The sequence below is a fragment of the Arvicola amphibius genome, chromosome 4, assembly GCF_903992535.2.
Source record: "Arvicola amphibius chromosome 4, mArvAmp1.2, whole genome shotgun sequence".
Lineage (NCBI taxonomy): Eukaryota > Metazoa > Chordata > Mammalia > Rodentia > Cricetidae > Arvicola > Arvicola amphibius.
The window spans coordinates 148,088,262-148,094,367 of record NC_052050.1 but is presented as its reverse complement, the minus strand read 5'-3'; positions in this window follow the sequence as shown (position 1 = coordinate 148,094,367).

Here is a 6,106-nt window from a genome sequence, read left to right as displayed (position 1 = left end):
GAACGCAGCACTCAGGGCCACTTCCTGTTTAGGAGAGGACGCAGTGTTTAGGAAAATGTGCTGTGAAGGCTTTCCAACCTTTTGTCAACCCCACCCCAGTCACAACACAGCTAGGTGACCCCAAGATGACCCCATCAAATCCACGCCACCTCCTTTCTGGTCTGAACTCTTAGCGAGGTAGCTTCATAGATACTAGGTTTTGTTTGAGCTGCCAGGAATGGAACCTAAGACCTTGCTCATACAAGGCAAGTGCTCTACCATTGAGCTATCTCCCCAAGGAGGAAATAACAGTGTATGTGGACTTAACAGTGTCACAGAAGTTTGGGGTTCTCCCAAGCTCCAATGTTATAGAAGAGGCAACTGGCTCGAAGAAGTCAAAGGCCTCGTTTAGTTGCCCTTGGCCATGGCTAGAATTCTTAGTAGTGTCACTACTAACCCAGAATGTCAGAGCCTTTGGGCAGATGTGCTCCAGATGTGTTCTATATATCTCACCCCCACCCACCCACCCACCCACCCCTGCCTCTGTCAGCTAGAGAGTGGCAGTGGGCCAGGATGCTCCTCTGATAGCCAACTGCTTTGGGCATCTCTGGGTATAGAGTGACCTGTCCTCTCAGGCAAGACAGTATAGAGAAAGGTGAGAGTCAAATGCCTTTACAGCTGCAAGGTCCAGGGGTCAATACATTCCCCCAGCCAGGAGGTGTGGTCTTTGAAAGCAAGCATCCCTCTGCTGAATAGTTTCTGAACAGCTTGGGAGCAGAAAGGCTGAGGAGAGATTTGACAGTCACAAGACTCAAGGGAGGGTTTTCTATTTCCACGAGGGGAGAGACAAGTGGATAAAGAATCATTTGAAGTCTTTGGAACAGTGCAGAGCCACAAGCCTTGCTATGAACGTGTGAAGATGAGGGGGCAGGCAGGGGATGGTGCAGGAGGGTGAAAGTTCCAGGAAGCCTCTTGGCATATGGATCTGCCAACCAAAGCATCCCTTCTGACCTGCAGACTGTGGTGCTTTTGAAACTGTGTGGGCTGGATGGGTAGCAGGCCAGTGAAATTTTATCAGCCTTGGTCCTCGGTAAGACAGGCATTGGGTTCTCCGTGCATCGCTGGCAGGGGGCAACAGACACCAAGGACCTGGTGCCAGTGACCTGCTGAAACTCGGGGTCTAAGAACCATTCTCAGAGTGTGACACCAGTTCTCCAAGACCCCCTGGGAGGGCAGCATTGTGGTTAACGTTGGCAATTACCAACCTACAAAGAGCACTTCCATTTTATCCACACTAAGCACCTTGGTTCTTTCCACCATCCTCACACTGAATGCATACCTCCTGTGGAGAGCATTTTAGCCATCTTAAAAAAAATCATGTCTCCAGGAGGTCTTGCTGCTGAGCTAAACATATCTCTCCTGCTAACTTTGTGGAAGATACCTTTGACAGGTGGGTTATGGTGACAACTCCCTCCTCCAGGGTCTTACCTGTCCCTTGTCTATCAAGAGACACTCCTGGTGCCTTTTGTGTCCACAGCCAAAGTCACTCTCTCGCTCATGCTGCCAGTACCTCGTGTACGGGACATTTTTGAAAACCCACACCAAAGGGTCTTATTACGGGATCTGTCTTTCCACATCACAGTATAACGTCTGTATTTGTCCTCACAGCCAAGGGTAACTTTAGAATGGAGGGAGTGGCTGACCATGGTTCTGCCAGATAAGGGCTCACAATGGGTCTTTTTCTCCAGGTAGCATGAGGTGAGGTAACTCAGCTCCACAGAGCCCACTCAGTGTTCTGTATTCTGCTGATCCCTCTCTACAATTTCTCCACTTCTTCTTCTTCTTCTTCTTCTTCTTCTTCTTCTTCTTCTTCTTCTTCTTCTTCTTCTTCTTCTTCTTCTTCTTCTTCTTCTTCGCTGGTGTGGAAGAGCACAGAGCCCCTCACCTCTGTTCTGCGGAACCACAATTCCAATTGACTTCTTTAATTTCTAACAAAAGCTGTGGACTCAGCCACTCCTGAAAAGGTGCTAAGATAGGTCAAGGGACAGTCAAGATGTCACCATTCTTGTCTGTGACTAAAATCAGACAGGAAACTGTGTGCCCCGTAGATAAAGGAAGGCTGGGACCGGGGAAATGACCTCAGATGTGTTTGTATTGCTATAAATCCTTCAGTGGGGAAAACGTTTGATGCAGTTAGAATGAGGTGAAAGGGCAAATTTATAAATCATGCATCATTTGCATGGGTGACGTGAGACACACCCATGTTGAGGGAAGTGATACTGAAGATATATTTACTAGGTGAGAAACGCCTGGCTCAGGAAGAAGGCGGAGAAGGGTGTCCTGCGGTGCTGCAGAAGGAAGGTGTGCTCAATGTAAACATTGGTGCACCTGTTACCCTGGACAGTGCAGCACCCCTCCCCTCCGCCCCAGAGGCCAGCACAGATGTGAGAGCGGATGCTGCCTAGGTCACTCACCATGATGTTAGGAGTCGGTCTCTCTCCTCGGGAGCTTGCAGTGATCTGGAAGGCTCCAGGGTCTCTCCACAGAGCCCGCCCACAACACAACTTCTGTTGGGGTCAGAAGGAAGTGGACTGACATAGTCATCTGTTTTGGGTTATAGTCATTGTCGTTATTTTGAAAATAAGCAAACAAGCAAATTAAACTGCCAAAGAGCTTCCAGGATGTCTGAAAGGGAACAGGCGCTCCCCAGGCCACAGGAAAAAAGTAAGGGCTGAAGCTCCGTGTCCCAGCACTGACTGGCAGCGTTTCAGGGCTATCCCTTTTCTGTGTCCTCAAGCTGAAAGTGCAAGGGTTGGACGTGGGCAACTGGAAAATGGTGTGCACTCACCCAGCAAGCACGAGGACTGGGCACTGTCCCCAGCACCACAAAGTAAAATAAAATCAAACAGATGGAAAAAAAGAAATGACAACTTGGATTAGAATAACTCTATTTTCCTACATCATGGATACCTTTAAAAGTACAAAATTATGACAAGGGCATGGAAGAAGCTGGCACAAAATCAGGGGGCAGTGAATGATCTCACAGATCAACTTAGCTCGTCAAAGTAAGTAAGATGTCATACATAACGTGTATAGTAAACGTTTTATAGATACGTTTTCGTGTCAGAAATGTCTCTACTGTACATTTCAAGCACTTTTAAAAAGAAAGAATAGACATTTCCTAGAGCAGTTTTAAAAAGACCTATTTTTATATTTTTGTTAATTTTTTTTATCATGTGCGGGTATAGGCCAGAGTCATTGGAGCCTGTGGGGCTGGAGTTAAAGCTGTTGCCACCTTCTGTGGGGGCGGAGACCCAAACTCAGGTCCTCTACCAGATCAGTGCATGCTCTTCACTGCTGAGCCATCCCTCTGGCCCTAAGAGCCGTCTCAAGTTTATTGAAAAGTCAGTTGGAAGGTCCAGCCTTCTCCTACACCTCTCGTCCTCTACAGCTTCCCCTCTTTCTACCTTGCTTGGGATGTGGTGAGTTTGCTCATGGGTGTGACAGCAATGTTGCTTAGAAGACGGTTTGAGGAGGTAGAAGCAGGCGGATCTCTGTGAGTTCAAGGCCAGCCTGGTCTACAAGAGCGAGTTCCAGGACAGGCTCTACAGAGAAACCCTGTCTCATAAAACAAAATCAGAAGATGGTTTGAGAAAGTTCAAGGTGGGAAATCTTTAAAGGCCCCTTCACCATCTCTGAAAAAACAAAGAACCCCCCCCCCCTTCCAAAGGGCTTTCTTTCCACCTGAGCAGAGGCAGCCACCTTGCCGCTGACCCACATCCCCAGTCCTGGAAACCTTAAGTAATTTATTAAACCCCCAATAGCAGATCATTCAGCAAAAAGCATTCATTCCCATGGCATCCTATTTGAGTCACGTAATAACCCCATGAGTCGGCCACTCTTATCTGAAACACAAGAAAGCAAATCTAAACACAAGGCAAACAGAGAGACGAGAACAAACTTCCTGGTGTCCAACCCTGGTCTCTTAATGGGCCACATAGCTCTTGCGTGACTATCCTCTGAATTGGAAGCTCCTCTGAGGGGCTGGAAGCCCAAAGAAAGGAAATCCTATTTTAGAGATCAAAGAAACTTGATCCCCATTACCAAAGAACGCACTGAAAATAGAACGTATTTGGAAAGAAGTCAAATAGAACCATGAACAAGTCCATGATACATTATTAAAAGTAAGTTTCTATCATTGGAACCTGCTCCTATGGGCAGCCATTGCTTCCTCATGCCTGTATCGGAGAGAGTCACAGGCTGGGCACATCCAGACCTGCCTGCAGCCAGTATGGAGTCACTTTCCTTTTCCTCAGAGCACCGTGCAGGGACCATAAGAGGAACTGAAGATAATCCACCAGTCTCAAACACTAACGTTCTGTCTTAATCTTTACCCACTCATTCCTGCAGAGTTTATAGACTTCATATTACAGCTCACAGACAAATTTGCTTGCCACTTACTTGGGAGGCAAGGTGATATTATTAATTTTGATATGTCTTTATAATTATGCTATTACCCATCCTAATATTATACAATACTGTACCAGGCTGGTGTGTTATATGGCACTGTCCCTCCATTTTTGAACATAATTATTTCCAGTGTCACATAGTCAAAACAGTCTATTAGACCAAGCTTGATGGGTGTGCTCTTGGGAGTTCAAGGTCAGCCTGAGCTACATAGCCAGTCTCAAAACAAACAAACAGAATCCAGAGTTTTAGAAATATTGTAATCATGTGTGGAATTTTGAAACTTATTATTCTGAGATTAAAAATTCTGAAGAGTCACTGCTCCAGGAAAATTACCTGATGTTTTACTTTTAACTTTTTGTCATTTCAGACTAACTAGGGGTTGGCAAGAACAGTGCAAAGCCCTCTGGTGAGCAATCCTCCATCAGCATCACCATTGCTAGGGGCTCCTTCCATACTTGCCTTTGCCACACCTATTGTTTCTCAGGGGGTGTGTGTGAGTGTGCAATTCACACACCTCATCCAGCTGGCCAGTGCAAGTGTCCAGTCTAGGTGGAGGCCAGACAATATACGATGCATTAACTTCTAAGGAGACAGGAACAAATGTCTGTTCACCCCAGACACCTTACTGAGGACAGACACAAGAAACAATCCCACGAGTCTAGTTTGGAGAATTAAACAATGAGTTTAACTAGGGTTACTTACAGGAAAGTGGGTGAGGGGTGACCTATGGGAGCACGGTCAACTATATCACAGAATCAAAGTCCCTGTCCCCACAGCATCTGCCAATAGCCTCTATATCCTCTGGGAGAATGGGGGCAGGGAGATGCAGGGCTGTGAGCCTTGCATCTTGGTAGGATCTGACTTCAAGACAGGACCAGCCACGGCATGCCATGAGGGACACTGTCCCACGGTATGCTCCAGTAACCCCAGTTGAGGTTTCTCTCATTTATTCTCAAAAACTGAATAGTTTCCTTTTAACAGGAGGCCCCCTTAGATCCTCAGTCATAGTCACACGGCCAGTGTCTGGCCCACGTCTCTTTCCTTGGGCTTTTCTCAGAATCACATCGCTTCTTATTTAGTGTTTAGTGTCATCCTGGTCTCTGTCCTGGTGCCCCATCAGCTGTCCACTGCCCTCTGCCCTCCACAGTGACACACTCTCTACAGAGATGACCCCCACTGCAGAAGCTGACCTTAGGGACTCATCTTACCTGTCACCAAGTTATCAGACTTGGGTTTTATTTCTCTTCAGAGCTTCTAGGCAAGTTTCCCAGGATGTGACGCCACCAAGATTTATTTTCATTTTCCCACCCCACGGCAATCCTTTGACTAAAATCAAAGTGCCCATTGCCAGGGCATCAGCTTCCCTTACCGCTGGTTCCTGGGGCTCCCCTGGAATCTGACAGGGGAAACAAACTCACAGACGGTAGAAACACAAAAGCCGAGATTTCTGGAGCTGTCAGGTTTTAGCTGGTTTCTATCCTTTGTGTGCAATTCAGCAAAGCTGGGGCAACTGTGACTACGGAGAACTCCCCCTCCCCACAGCTACTCCGCAGTCAAGAGTAACAGACAGAGGTCACTCGCTGAGTCTCTCTGCTGTGCAGACAGCTGCAGCGGAAGACTAATAAACGGGACTGTTGGGCAACTTGGTGCCCCGGGA